The 16,303-nt window shown below is 44.0% G+C and overlaps 1 long non-coding RNA gene across 1 annotated transcript; it reads left to right on the top strand.

Annotated features, from left to right (window-relative positions):
- The first annotated feature begins 1,108 nt into the window (after positions 1–1,108).
- On the top strand, positions 1,109–15,130 carry LOC117502858. Its single transcript, XR_004558417.1, has 3 exons — positions 1,109–1,118; positions 8,954–8,958; positions 15,043–15,130. It is a non-coding gene; the product is annotated as an uncharacterized LOC117502858 (long non-coding RNA).
- The last annotated feature ends 1,173 nt before the right edge of the window (positions 15,131–16,303 follow it).

Here is a 16,303-nt window from a genome sequence, read left to right as displayed (position 1 = left end):
GTAGGGTGATCAGGAAGGGCGGATGGGGGTCACACACGCACACCACATTCACTCACGCACTACATACCTTCTGTCCTGCAAGAATAAATTGCATATATGTGTATTAATGTTCATAAATGGTTCTGCCAGTGCGGCATTTACCATTACTATATATGCAGACAGGGAAAAAAGAAAAGAAAAAAAATTTAAAAATAAAATAAAATTAACACCAAGACTTTAAACTCGAAAAATATAGTCACAATCACACTTACTCACTCAACTCACTCATCTTCAACCGCTTAGTCCAATCAAGGGTCGCGGGGAGCTAGAGCCTGTCCCAGCAGTCATCTAGTGTGAGGCGGGGTACACCCAGGACAGGATGCCAGTCTGTCACAGGGCCACAAACAGACAAACACATTCACACCCACTCGCACACCTACGGACAATTTAAAGATTCCAATACACCTAACCCGCATGTCTTTGGATGAGGGAGGAAACCCACGCAAACACGGGGAGAACATGCAAACTTCACACAGAAAGGCCACATGCGGGAATTGAACCCATGACCTTCTCGCTGTGAGGCAACAGTGCTAACCACTAAGCCACCGTTCTGCCTAGTCACAATCAGCACCCGCTAAATCTTTTGACCTTGATAAATCATGTTGCATGTGCAAACGTTGCCTAATGGTATGTTCCCTCTGAGAATTTTGCACGCTCATGTGGACAAAACCCAAATTGCAGATTTATAAAAGCAAACAAGCTAAATGGGCAAGATTTTTGAGTATTTGAATGATGCAGACCACAGTGTGTTCTGTTAGCAAATCAGCATGCAGGTGTTTTTGCAAGTGCAATGGTGTTTGCACACGATTCTGCACATGCAAACTTTTAGAAAATCAGGCCCTGTATGTGCAGTACTGTCACTGTTAACAGGGCAGGATTATATAATTAAATTTATGTTGCCTTATGCATTTAACCGACTGGTCGAGAATGAAAGTGCAGTATTAGTGATCATTTGTTTGTGGTCATTTGTTGCAAATAAGACTCTGGATCATAAAAGAATGACATCAGGCTCCTCTGATTATACGTTTCTGACTGCGAAGCGTTTTACAGAAAATCCCTGTGTTTGTATCTAAACACTGGTTTGTACAATGTGAGCTGCTCATAATAATAATAATAAAGGTAAATTTGACACCACATTTGTTTTCTATGGCTTGACAGACCTGCACACTGATTCTACAGCATTTCCATAGAGTATCCATATTGCTTTTTTTTCCTTTCTTCTGGCAGAAAAGTGCTGAGGGGGTCCCGAGACATGTTTTATCCCAGGCGCACATTTCAGCACTTTCTCAAAGCTGAAAAGTGCTCCTTGTGGGATTTGTTTCTACGACAATAATCAACTAGCTTATAATGTATGGTGATAAAAAGCACTCACTGTCAGCAGGACAAGGTTTTTTTTTATGTCTATTTTGATGCTTTTTTAGAAAAAGTCAAGGTGGGACTTCGGCAAGGGCGGTTGCATCTCCTCCTCTCTCCTCTCCTCTGTGTTTTTCTATCTCTGCTCTAACCTTCAAAACTCCCAACTTCACCAGACTGTGAATTCTTCAAGCTATATTTGGAATAACCATGGAATCGATCAGCTGGTCTCTCAACGCTATTGACACCATTTTTTCAACAAGGAAATCAGGGCTGGGGGACCCTGTGTGCCCAGATAGAACCTATCCTGCGGGCTATGTTCTCGGCGCCTGGGAGAAATGGCATGTTGCGTGCTTGGCACCACTCTTCGTGGAAGACATTGAAGATTTATTCTTATTTGCTTTTATGGTAGGAGGGCTGGTGCTGATTGGGTTATGCGCTGCCCGACCTATCGGAAAATTGGCAAGACGGCTGCTACCAGAACCACAACCCCACAACTGTCCATCATGATTAATGAGGTGCGTAAGGCAGTACAATCTCAAGACTGCATTAACCTTTGAACTCAAACGCAAGTTGGAAAACATCTCAGAGCAAATACTATCTGCCTTGCAAAGGAAGATGTTGGAGACAAGGGAATATTCAAAAATTGGATTTCGACAGTCACAGGAGCCAGAAATGGAAATTCTGTGTCTCTCTGCCGAACCCAAAACATGGCAGCCTTATCAGCTACCGAAGGTCAAAACACTCACTCATTTTTTTCCTCCAGAAGGATTTCAATGGCCTTAGTGAAGCATTCGGCTCCCCTCTTATCTGCCTTTATGCCCTCCCCTACAGCCTGCTGTTGTCAAGGCAACTCCAGACTTTAGGCACACACGGACAGAGACTGATACGAACTCATTTGCACACATGATGCACACACACATAAACAATCAAATGTATATGTGCGGTTGTTTTAATTCTGATGTGTGCCATTATTACGTTCAACTAGTAATAATTGTGGATCAATTGTATTTTTTATCTGAGGTAATTGAGTGTGATATGAATTGCCCTTTTAGGGATCAATAAAGTTGTTTGAATCTTTGAATCTTGAAAATCAGCAGACTTTAGACAGAAATGTCAAAAATAAATGTGTCCTTCTGTGAAGCTGACATTTTGCTCCATTTATTTGCTTGAAAAGGTGCTGCAGTGATGTCACAGTATGCTTCAGAGAAATTCAGGGAAAAGCACTTGGAGCAGTGCACAAATAAAGCAGCCATTACCCCCTCATACATGTTTTTTTTTTCCCCTTCCCAGATTTACACATTTCATGATTTTTTTTTTTTTTTGCCATCAAAATCCATCAATCCCCATTAACCTGGCACATTGTAATATTTTTTTCCAGGTGCACTGGGTATCTTTTTCATCCTGTTTTTTTATGTTTTTTTTTTTGTTTGTTTGTTTGTTTTACTGTTTTTATACTGTTATACCACATACATTTATACCTTTTATGGCTTTATCTACTCAAGAGCTCTGCACAAAAATTCCAGCGTACCCAAACCTTGTGTGCAAGTACAAATGGCAAATAAAGTCTCTATCTATCTATCTATCTATCTATCTATCTATCTATCTATCTATCTATCTATCCATCTATCTATCTATCCATGTAAAAGAAAGCATCTGTGTGTTGCACCACCAAAAAACAGGTATAAAGTCTGGAGCATCATATTTCTTTTTTTTAAAGTGCACAACACTTAAATGCACCACACACAAGTGGGTCCACAATGTATGGACACACTGCATGTTTTGTGCATGAAGTGGTCCACAATAGTGTATTAGTATGACAGTGTATTATGGCCACTGGTTTGCACTCACTTCATTTACTGTCTCGGTTTTGGATAGCAAATATAACGTGGACATGCAGCAAAAAGATTTGTGTTGTCTACACCAGGGATTTTCAAAGTGTGGGAGCGTGAGCCCCCCCAGAGAACAAATCAATCAATCAATCAATTTTTTTATATAGCGCCAAATCACAACAAACAGTTGCCCCAAGGCGCTTTATATTGTAAGGCAAGGCCATACAATAATTATGTAAAACCCCAACGGTCAAAAACGACCCCCTGTGAGCAAGCACTTGGCTACAGTGGGAAGGAAAAACTCCCTTTTAACAGGAAGAAACCTCCAGCAGAACCAGGCCCAGGGAGGGGCAGTCCTCTGCTGGGACTGGTTGGGGCTGAGGGAGAGAACCAGGAAAAAGACATGCTGTGGAGGGGAGCAGAGATCGATCACTAATGATTAAATGCAGAGTGGTGCATACAGAGCAAAAAGAGAAAGAAACAGTGCATCATGGGAACCCCCCAGCAGTCTACGTCTATAGCAGCATAACTAAGGGATGGTTCAGGGTCACCTGATCCAGCCCTAACTATAAGCTTTAGCAAAAAGGAAAGTTTTACAGCAATTTCTGCGTTTGGGTCGTGGGGGCAACAGGTATAGCAGGGGACCCCAGACTTCCCTTTCCCATGCCACATTGACCACATCTGACTGGGGTATCCCAAGGTGTTCCCAGGACAATGTGGAGATATAATCTCTCCACCTAGTCCTGGGTCTTCCCCAGGGTCTCCTCCCAGATGGACGTGCCTGGAACAACTCCCTTGGGAGGTGCCCAGGAGGAATCCTTACCAGTTGCCCAAACCACCTCAGCTGGCTCCTTTCAACGCGAAGGAGCAGCGACTCTACTTCGAGCCTCCCACGGATGACCAAACTTCTCACCCTATCTCTAAGGGAGACACCAGCCACCCTCTTGAGGAAGCCCATTTCGGCCACTTGTACCCACGATCTAGTTCTTTCGGTCATGACTCAACACTCAAGACCATAGGTGAGAGTAGGAACAAAGATTGACCAGTAGATCGAGAGCTTCGCATTTTGGGTCAGCTCCCTTTTCGTCACAACAGTAGGGCAGAGCGATTCTCCAGCCAATCTCACGCTCCATCGTCCCCTCACTCGTGAACAAGACTACGAGGTACTTGAACTCCTTCACTTGGGGCAAGGCCGTATTCCCACGCGGAGTAGGCAATCCATAGGTTTCCGGCTGAGAACCATGCACTCAGATTTAGAGGTGCTGATCCTCATCCCAGCCGCTTCACACTTGGCTGTGAACCGCTGCAGTGAGTCTTGAAGCTCACCGGCCGATGAAGCCAACAGGACCACATCATGTGCAAAAAGCAGTGATGAGACCCTGAGCCCACCAAACCGGAAACTCTCCTCCCCCCAACTACACCTCGATAATCTGTCCATGAATATCACAAACAGGATTGGTGACAAGGCGCAGCCCTGACGGAGGCCAACCTCCACCGGAAACAAGTCTGACATACTGCCAAGCACCCGAACACAGCTCTCGCTTTGCGAGTACAGAGATTGGATGGCCCTGAGAAGGGACCCCCTCACATACTCCTGCAGCACCTCCCACAGTATCCCCCATGGTACCCGATCATACGCCTTCTCCAAGTCCACAAAACAAATGTAGACTGGGTGGGCATACTCCCAGGCACCCTCCAGGATCCTTGTGAGAGTAAAGAGCTGGTCGGTTGTTCCACAACCACGACCCGCATTGTTCCTCTTCAATCAGAGGTTTGACTATCGGCTGAACGCTCCTTTCCAGCACCCTGGAGTAGACTTTACCAGGGAGGCTGAGTAGTGTGATGCCCCTGTAGTTGGCACACACTCTGGTCCCCCTTTTTAAATATGGGGACCACCACCCCAGTTTGCCTTAGGCACTGTCCCAGACCTCAACCCAATGTTGAAGAGACATCTCATCCAAGACAATCCCTCCACACCCAGAGCCTTCAGCATTTCTGGACGGATCTCATCAACCCCCGGGGCCTTGCCACTGCAGAGTTGTTTGACTACTTCAGTGACTTCCAGCAGGGAAATTGATGAAAATCCTCCATCAGCTTCCAGTTCTGCCCCTACTATAGAGGGCACTCCGGTCTGATGCAGGAGTTCCTCAAAGTGTTCCTTCCAGGGCCGGATTACATCCTCAGTTGAGGTCAACAGAGTCCCATCCTTACTGTAGACAGCTTGGATGGTCCCACGTTTTCCCCCCCTGAGGTGCCTCACAGTCCACCAGAAGCACCTTGGTGCCGACCAAAAGTCCTTCTCCATGGTTGGCTGAACTCCTCCCACACCTGCTGCTTTGCCTCCCCCACAGCAGAGGCTGCTGCCCTTCAGGCCTGTCGGTACCTTGCAACTGCCTCTGGAGTCCTCCGAGATAATATATCCCGGAAGGACTCCTTCTTCAGTCGGATGGCTTCCCTGACCACCGGTGTCCACCACGGTGTTTGAGGGTTGCCACCCCTTGAGGCACCTAAGACATTCAGGCCACAGCTCCCCACTGCAGCATCAGCAATGGAAGCTTTGAACATTGCCCATTCTGGTTCAATGCCCCCAACCTCCACAGGGATGTTAGAGAAGCTCTGCCGGAGGCGTGAGATGAAGATCTGTCAGACATTGAGCTCCTCCAGACATTCCCAGTTCACCCGCACTATCCGTTTGGGCTTACCAGGTCTGTCCAAAGTCCTCCCCTACCCTCCAGCGAGACCCACCAGATCTAACTGGTATCGCTCCACCTCCTGCACAAGTCCGGCTCCTTTCCCCACAGCGAGGTGACGTTCCACACCCCCAGAGCTAGCCCCTGCCGCCCGGGTCTGGTCCATCAAGGCCCTCGACTTTCACTGCCACACAAAGGACAGCGTACCCAACACCTGCGGTTCCCCCTGCAGGTGGTGAGCCCACCCGGTGGAGATGGAAAGTCCACGTTGCTTTTTCGGCTGTGCCCGACTGGGCTCCATGGCAAGCCCAGCCACCAGGCGCTCGCTGACGGGCCCTACATCCAGGCCTGGCTCCAGATGAGGTCCCCGGGCTTACTGCGGGCCGGGTCACATTTCCTCTGCCTCATTCTTTCATGATGTTTGTGAACCATTCTTAGTCTGGCCTCTCGCATGAGACCAATTTGCCATGGGAGAACCTACCAGGAGCACAAGGCTCCAAACAACAAAGCTCTCAGGTTCATAGTGGCACACAAACCTCTCGACCACGATAAGGTGATTGTTCCCGGAGAGATATTAATTAAACTTTTATATATATTTAGTCCTTCATCTGGTCTCACCTCTTGTTTAGTGTGAGCAAAGAGTCTGTGTCTTTGAAGCGCACAGGTGGTTGATGTGGGGATGCACTGTGGAGAGGAGCAAACGAAGATCGTCCTCTACTTTCTTATTTTTTTGGTTGCCCCAAACTCTGTTTTCTCACTGGTATATTTACCCACTAAAAAGTTATCCATTTTGCTGCTGGCATGTGAACTAACAATGTTTTCTTCCTTTTTTCCCCTTGTTTTGTTGGTTAACAGTGTTTATAGTTATTTTTTGCATCTACCCTGAAGAACTCTGGCTCCCCTCAGTGGGGGCACACCTCACAGTTTAAAAACCACTGGTCTACACCAGGCATTTTTGGGCATGCTGTCATGACACGGTCAAGCTCATTGTGTGTTTCATTGACCAACTCTTTTGTGTTGTTTTTTTTGCTCAGCTTTTAATGAAAGTTTTCGTCTAAAAACTAAAGGCAGCTGTGAAAAGCTTTCTTGCACAGATGTTGAGTGAAAGCCTTATTTCAGGTGCATCATCCTGATCTACGTTATAAACTACTAACAGGATGTGGTGTTGAGCAGACGCCTCAGTGCTGTGCGGTAGATCTTTGCTTTTATACTGACAATCGATCTACTCTTAGAAAAGGTCGGTGAAGACTGCTTTTAAATGTATCCATCTTTGTCTTCAGTACTAAAGACCCCTGACCTTATGAAGCTCTTAATGGTGTGCTCTTGCTCGAAAGTAGACTGAACTGTTACTGGGAAAGGCAGCCCTGCTGAGTCTTTGTACCACCATCCCTTCTCCTGCCATTGTTGCTTCTGTTCTGATGGAGAGCTAAACACAGAGCATCAGCTTCATGCTTTATATTTTATACTGCAAGCACAGATGCACATTTATTTCTGAAACCATGTAAATCCTGATGCCAACAAATGACTGTGATCACTTATGGGGATTCAAATTTTCAAGATGCCAGCGTTCTCACTCACCTCAAACAATTTTAGAAAACCAGGTTCCAACCTGTGGGACAGAAAAATGCAGCCAAAGCAATCCCTCAGGTTGAGCTATTTTTTACTATAAATTTCTAATCAAATCAAATCAATTTTATTTATATAGCGCCAAATCACAACAAACAGTCGCCCCAAGGCGCTTTATATTGCAAGGCAAAAGCCATCATATCCTTAAACCTAGTTACAGCACTTTCAGAAAGACTTCTGCTGTAATGAAACTTATTCCCCACTGCTGGGTAGTCCATTAAAGTAAATGTAAATGTTATTAAGAAATGATCAGACAAAAAGGGGTTTTCAGGGAATACTGTTAACTCTTCAATTTCTATGCCATATGTCACAACAAGATCTAAAGTGTGGGGGTGGGGGGTGGGCTCATTTACATTTTCAGCAAAGCCAACTGAGTATAATAATAGATTAAATGCAGTGTTGAGTGCAGTGTTCTCAGCATCTATGTCGATGTTAAAATCACCCACTATAATTATCTTATCTGAGCTAAGCACAAAGTCAGACAAAAGGTCAGAAAAATCTCACAGTAACGACCAGGTGGACGATAGATAACAAATAAAACTGGTTTTTGGGACTTCCAATTTGGATGGGCAAGACTAAGAGTCAAGCTTTCAAATGAATTAAAGCTCTGTCTGGGTCTTTGATTAATTAATAAGCTGGAATGGAAGATTGCTGCTAATCCTCCTCCTCGACCCGTGCTTTGAGCATTCTGACAGTGTGACTCGGGGGTGTTGACTCATTTAAACTAACATATTCATCCTGCTGTAACCAGGTTTCTGTAAGGCAGAATAAATCAATATGTTGATCAATTATTATATCATTTACTAACAGGGACTTAGAAATTTATGAAAATTTAAGAAAATTACAGAGGTGGATGTTGAGAGTGACATTTATATACCGGAGTGAAGCACCCACGAGCGAAGATTGCTAACTGCTCTGGACTTGAGCTAGTCAAGGTAACTGTTTGTCATTTCTGAGCATTTTATTACAAAAAGGAGATATTTTGGCTTGCTCTTAATTTAACTGTACTAAGAGACCATCATATGGCTAAATGGACTGTATTCATATGGCATTACAACCCAGTCTCATGATTCAGGAGCATGAAATATACACTCAACAAAAATATAAACGCAACACTTTTGGTTTTGCTCCCATTTTGTATGAGATGAACTCAAAGATCTAAAACTTTTTCCACATACACAATATCACCATTTCCCTCAAATATTGTTCACAAACCAGTCTAAATCTGTGATAGTGAGCACTTCTCCTTTGCTGAGATAATCCATCCCACCTCACAGGTGTGCCATATCAAGATGCTGATTAGACACCATGATTAGTGCACAGGTGTGCCTTAGACTGCCCACAATAAAAGGCCACTCTGAAAGGTGCAGTTTTATCACACAGCACAATGCCACAGATGTCGCAAGATTTGAGGGAGCGTGCAATTGGCATGCTGACAGCAGGAATGTCAACCAGAGCTGTTGCTCGTGTATTGAATGTTCATTTCTCTACCATAAGCCGTCTCCAACCAACCAACCAACTTTTTTCTTATATAGCGCCAAATCACAACAAACAGCTGCCCCAAGGCGCTCCATATTGTAAGGCAAGGCCATACAATAATTATGAAAAACCCCAACGGTCAAAACGACCCCCTATGAGCAAGCACTTGGCAACAGTGGAAAGGAAAAACTCCCTTTTAACAGGAAGAAACCTCCAGCAGAACCAGGCTCAGGGAGGGGCAGTCTTCTGCTGAGACTGGTTGGGGCTGAGGGAAAAAACCAGGAAAAAGACATGCCGTGAAGGGGGGCAGAGATCGATCACTAATGATTAAATGCAGAGTGATGCATACGGAGCAAAAAGAGAAAGAAACAGTGCATCATGGGAACCCCCCCACAATCTACGTCTAAAGCAGCATAACCAAGGGATGGTCCAGGGTCACCCGATCCAGCCCTAACTATAAGCCTTAGCGAAAAGGAAAGTTTTAAGCCTAATCTTAAAAGTAGAGAGGGTATCTGTCTCCCTGATCTGAATTGGGAGCTGGTTCCACAGGAGAGGAGCCTGAAAGCTGAAGGCTCTGCCTCCCATTCTACTCTTACAAACCCTAGGAACTACAAGTAAGCCCGCAAGAGAGCGAAGCGCACTAATGGGGTAATATGGTACTACGAGGTCCCTAAGATAAGATGGGACCTGATTATTCAAAACCTTATAAGTAAGAAGAAGAATTTTAAATTCTATTCTAGAATTAACAGGAAGCCAATGAAGAGAGGCCAACACGGGTGAGATATGCTCTCTCCTGCTAGTCCCCGTCAGTACTCTAGCTGCAGCATTCTGAACCAACTGAAGGCTTTTTAGGGAACTTTTAGGACAACCTGATAATAATGAATTACAATAGTCCAGCCTAGAGGAAATAAATGCATGAATTAGTTTTTCAGCATCACTCTGAGACAAGACCTTTCTGATTTTAGAGATATTGCGTAAATGCAAAAAGGCAGTCCTACATATTTGTTTAATATGCGCTTTGAATGACATATGACTCCAAGATTTCTCACAGTATTACTAGAGATCAGGGAAATGCCATCCAGAGTAACGATCTGGTTAGACACCATGCTTCTAAGATTTGTGGGGCCAAGTACAATAACTTCAGTTTTATCTGAGTTTAAAAGCAGGAAATTAGAGGTCATCCATGCCTTTATGTCTGTAAGACAATCCTGCAGTTTAGCTAATTGGTGTGTATCCTCTGGCTTCATGGATAGATAAAGCTGGGTATCATCTGCGTAACAATGAAAATTTAAGCAATACCGTCTAATAATACTGCCTAAGGGAAGCATGTATAAAGTGAATAAAATTGGTCCTAGCACAGAACCTTGTGGAACTCCATAATTAACTTTAGTCTGTGAAGAAGATTCCCCATTTACATGAACAAACTGTAATCTATTAGACAAATATGATTCAAACCACCGCAGCGCAGTGCCTTTAATACCTATGACATGCTCTAATCTCTGTAATAAAATTTTATGGTCAACAGTATCAAAAGCAGCACTGAGGTCCAACAGAACAAGCACAGAGATGAGTCCACTGTCCGAAGCCATAAGAAGATCATTTGTAACCTTCACTAATGCTGTTTCTGTACTATGATGAATTCTAAAACCTGACTGAAACTCTTCAAATAGACCATTCCTCTGCAGGTGATCAGTTAGCTGTTTTACAACTACCCTCTCAAGAATCTTTGAGAGAAAAGGAAGGTTGGAGATTGGCCTATAATTAGCTAAGATAGCTGGGTCAAGTGATGGCTTTTTAAGCAATGGTTTAATTACTGCCACCTTAAAGGCCTGTGGTACATAACCAACTAACAAAGATAGATTGATCATATTTAAGATTGAAGCATTAAATAATGGTAGGACTTCCTTGAGCAGCCTGGCAGGAATGGGGTCTAATAAACATGTTGATGGTTTGGATGAAGTAACTAATGAAAATAACTCAGACAGAACAATCGGAGAGAAAGAGTCTAACCAAATACCGGCATCACTGAAAGCAGCCAAAGATAACGATACATCTTTGGGATGGTTATGAGTAATTTTTTCGCTAATAGTCAAAATTTTGTTAGCAAAGAAAGTCATGAAGTCATTACTAGTTAAAGTTAATGGAATACTCGGCTCAATAGAGCTCTGACTCTTTGTCAGCCTGGCTACAGTGCTGAAAAGAAACCTGGGGTTATTCTTATTTTCTTCAATTAGTGATGAGTAGAAAGATGTCCTAGCTTTACTGAGGGCTTTTTTATAGAGCAACAAACTCTTTTTCCACGCTAAGTGAAGATCTTCTAAATTAGTGAGACGCCATTTCCTCTCCAACTTACGGGTTATCTGCTTTAAGCTACGAGTTTGTGAGTTATACCACGGAGTCAGACACTTCTGATTTAAAGCTCTCTTTTTCAAAGGAGCTACAGCATCCAAAGTTGTCTTCAAAGAGGATGTAAAACTATTGACGAGATACTCTAACTCCCTTACAGAGTTTAGGTAGCTACTCTGCTCTGTGTTGGTATATGACATTAGAGAACATAAAGAAGGAATCATATCCTTAAACCTAGTTACAGCGCTTTCTGAAAGACTTCTAGTGTAATGAAACTTATTCCCCACTGCAGGGTAGTCCATCAGGGTAAATGTAAATGTTATTAAAAAATGATCAGACAGAAGGGAGTTTTCAGGGAATACTATTAAGTCTTCTATTTCCATACCATAAGTCAGAACAAGATCTAAGATATGATTAAAGTGGTGGGTGGACTCATTTACTTTTTGAGCAAAGCCGATAGAGTCTAATAATAGATTAAATGCAGTGTTGAGGCTGTCATTCTCAGCATCTGTGTGGATGTTAAAATCGCCCACTATAATTATCTTATCTGAGCTAAGCACTAAGTCAGACAAAAGGTCTGAAAATTCACAGAGAAACTCACAGTAACGACCAGGTGGACGATAGATAATAACAAATAAAACTGGTTTTTGGGACTTCCAATTTGGATGGACAAGACTAAGAGACAAGCTTTCAAATGAATTAAAGCTCTGTCTAGGTTTTTCATTAATTAATAAGCTGGAATGGAAGATTGCTGCTAATCCTCCGCCTCGGCCCGTGCTACGAGCATTCTGACAGTTAGTGTGACTCGGGGGTGTTGACTCATTTAAACTAACATATTCATCCTGCTGTAACCAAGTTTCTGTTAGGCAGAATAAATCAATATGTTGATCAATTATTATATCATTTACCAACAGGGACTTAGAAGAGAGAGACCTAATGTTTAATAGACCACATTTAACTGTTTTAGTCTGTGGTGCAATTGAAGGTGCTATATTATTTTTTCTTTTGAATTTTTATGCTTAAATAGATTTTTGCTGGTTATTGGTGGTCTGGGAGCAGGCACCGTCTCTACGGGGATGGGGTAATGAGGGGATGGCAGGGGGAGAGAAGCTGCAGAGAGGTGTATAAGACCACAGCTCTGCCTCCTGGTCCCAACGCTGGACAGTCACAGTTTGGAGGATCCAAGAAAATTGGCCAGATTTCTAGAAATGAGAGCTGCTCCATCTAAAGTGGGATGGATGCCGTCTCTCCTAACAAGACCAGGTTTTCCCCAGAAGCTTTGCCAATTATCAATGAAGCCCACCTCATTTTTTGGACACCACTCAGACAGCCAGCAATTCAAGGAGAACATGCGGCTAAACATGTCACTCCCGGTCTGATTGGGGAGGGGCCCAGAGAAAACTACAGAGTCCGACATTGTTTTTGCAAAGTTACACACCGATTTAATGTTAATTTTAGTGACCTCCGATTGGCGTAACCGAGTGTCATTACTGCCGACGTGAATTACAATCTTACCAAATTCACGCTTAGCCTTAGCCAGCAATTTCAAATGTCCTTCGATGTCGCCTGCTCTGGCCCCCGGAAGACAATTGACAATGGTTGCTGGTGTCGCTAACTTCACATTTCTCAAAACAGAGTCGCCAATAACCAGAGTTTGATCCTCGGCGAGTGTATCGTCGAGTGGGGAAAAACGGTTAGAGATGTGAACGGGTTGACGGTGTACACGGGGCTTCTGTTTAGGGCTACGCTTCCTCCTCACAGTCACCCAGTCAGCCTGCTTTCCCGACTGCCCGGGATCTGCCAGGGGGGAACTAACGGCGGCTAAGCTACCTTGGTCCGCACCGACTACAGGGGCCTGGCTAGCTGTAGAATTTTCCACGGTGCGGAGCCGAGTCTCCAATTCGCCCAGCCTGGCCTCCAAAGCTACGAATAAGCTGCACTTATTACAAGTACCGTTACTGCTAAAGGAGGCCGAGGAATAATTAAACATTTCACACCCAGAGCAGAAAAGTACGGGAGAGACAGGAGAAGCCGCCATGCTAAATCGGCTAAGAGCTAGTAGCTACGCAACCTAGCGGATTCCTAAAAACACACAAAGTGAATAATGTGTAAATAATTTAGAGGTGATTCAGCAGAAGGAGTGCCCCAATCAAGGCACCAAACAGGCCATGAAGCAGCACAGGCAACGCAGGACAACAGCAAACGCACGACAACGGTGCTAAAATAAAATAAAAATCGACTAAACACGCTGTGGAGCAGCACAGATAACGCACGACAACAGTGCTAAAAAAAAAATTTAAAAAAATAAAAAAATAAAAAATAAAAACGAAAGCGTTAGCAAGCTAGTTAGCTTGCCAACGCTGATGAAAGTTAGCTGATAAAAGTGCTCCGTCGCGATGTTTCGACCGTTAGAGGTCTTCCTTAGGCGTTGGAGCACAGTAAAAAAGTAAAAAAAAAAGTAAAAAGGTAAAAAAGTAAAAAAGTAAAAAAGTCTTGAAAAAGACTGTTAGTTCAAGTCCAAAGCAGCAGGTAGCAGTCTCTGTGTAAACAGTCCCAACAGAGAGCCAAAATTCTGATCCAAAGGTGTTTCAGAGAATTTGGCAGTACATCCAACCAGCCTCACAACCGCAGACCACGTGTAACCACACCAGCCCAGGACCTCCACATCTAGCATGTTCACCTCCAAGATCGTCTGAGACCAGCCACTCGGACAGCTGCTGAAACAATCGGTTTGCATAACCAAAGAATTTCTGCACAAACTGTCAGAAACCGTCTCAGGGAAGCTCATCTGCATGCTCGTCGTCCTCATCGGGGTCTCGACCTGACTCCAGTTCGTCGTCATAACCGACTTGAGTGGCCAAATGCTCACATTCGCTGGCGTTTGGCACGTTGGAGAGGTGTTCTCTTCACGGATGATGCAAAGGAGATGTGTTGCACTGCATGAGGCAAATGGTGGTCACACCAGATACTGACTGGTATCCCCCCCCAATAAAACAAAACTGCACCTTTCAGAGTGGCCTTTTATTGTGGGCAGTCTAACACAACAGTCTCACACCTGTGCACTAATCATGGTGTCTAATCAGCATCCTGATATGGCACACCTGTGAGGTGGGATGGATTATCTCAGCAAAGGAGAAGTGCTCACTATCACAGATTTAGACTGGTTTGTGAACAATATTTGAGGGAAATGGTGATATTGTGTATGTGGAAAAAGTTTTAGATCTTTGAGTTCATCTCATACAAAATGGGAGCAAAACCAAAAGTGTTGCGTTTATATTTTTGTTGAGTATACATTAATCTACTGGTTCGTGATACTGTGACGAAAAGCCCCTCATTTTCGTCACAACAGCACAAATTCATTCTCATTCATTCCATGATGGCTGCACAAAATTAAAAGTGAAGCGGGGGGGTTGGGGTGGTTATGATTAGGGTTGGGGGGAGGAGTAGGGTTAGGTTATGGTTAAGGTTAGGGTTGGAGGTAGGAGTAGGGTTAGTAATAGTAAGTTTAAAAAAAAAACTCCTGTCACGAAAATTTGACGCATTTCATGACGGGAGCACGAAAAAAACATGAGACTGGGCTGTGCAATATGGTCAAAGTGCTTTACAATGATGCCTCACATTCAACCATACCAGTATCAGGGTGCTGCAATGCAAGGTGCCCAACTGCACAGGGGAAGAAACTTGGGAATTAAGGACCTTGTCCAAGGGGCCTTGGTGATTTTAGGGTCTGACTTGGATTTGATCCCAGGATCATCTGGTCACAAATGATCCTTCAGGTCCTTCGGTTGCCTTTTGGCAAAGTCCAGGCAGGTTGCCATGTGCCTTTTACAAAGGAGTGTCTTCCGTCTGCGCGGTGCGGCGGCACAGGAAAAACACCTCCGTGTTGATAACCATTTGTAAAATCCAAGCGGCTTTTGATGGCTTTCAGTGGAGTGAGTATATGAGAAATTGTTTAACAGGCAGGACATGTTCCAACTTGTCCTTAAGGCTTTCAACAGAGGTGTTTTTCCTGTGGCGGAGCGTCGCGGCGGCTGCGTCCCGACGCACGGACCCGTCCGCACGTCTTTCATTAAAAAAAATCTCCTTTAACAGTGGAATATCTGGATAAAATGCTGAAACCGACTTCTTCTGAAACTTCTCTGTTCTCTCACGACGTCCTGGATCAATAGAGCCTGAAATGTGGAGGTTTTCAGCTTGAACAGGCTGATGACGCCGCCTGAGAGCGCTGCACGACGTCTCGCACTGTGAAAAGTCCTTAAAGCGACAGAATCACCTCAAAATCTCTCATCAGCCGTTAAAATTTTCACTGAAAACCAGCTTAATTTTTCGAACCGTGTCCACTTCGATGTGTCTCACAGGTTTAGAAAAAATTTTGATCAAACAAAGCGCCAGTCTCTCAGCAACTTCTCAGACAAAGGAATTCCGACGAGGGGCTGGACGACTCCTCCCACAAGGAGTGCTCACAGGCGAATGACGTCACCGACAGGCGTGGAAAAACTCACGCATGCGCACGAGGGTTCAAGCATGTCTGACGTAAAAACATATGAATGAAATCCATATAGTTTTTGAAAAAAATAAAAAGGACCGTAACTTTATTGACAGCCCTCGTATATATATATACATTATTATTATTATTATTATTTGTGGTAAAATGGGTGGGAGTATATAAGCTTTTGCTTCTGCCTACACCCTTTTGGCCACTAACTGCAAAATCTTTTTTGTGACAAGGACATTTGTGTGCCCAATAAATTCATTCATTTATTAATGTTCCTTCGCAGCCCAGTCTCACATTTGTTTTTGTGCTCCCGCCACGAAATGATTAAAATTTTTGTGACAGGTTTTTTTTAAACTCACTATTACTATCCCTACCCCCAACCCTAACCTTAACCATAACCTAACCCTACTCCTTCCCCTAACCCTAACCATACCCCCCGAGTT

This window comes from Thalassophryne amazonica, chromosome 2, assembly GCF_902500255.1.
Source record: "Thalassophryne amazonica chromosome 2, fThaAma1.1, whole genome shotgun sequence".
NCBI classification, from domain to species: domain Eukaryota; kingdom Metazoa; phylum Chordata; class Actinopteri; order Batrachoidiformes; family Batrachoididae; genus Thalassophryne; species Thalassophryne amazonica.
The sequence above is the reverse complement of the archived record's forward strand: the minus strand, read 5'-3'. Positions and strand labels throughout refer to the sequence as shown.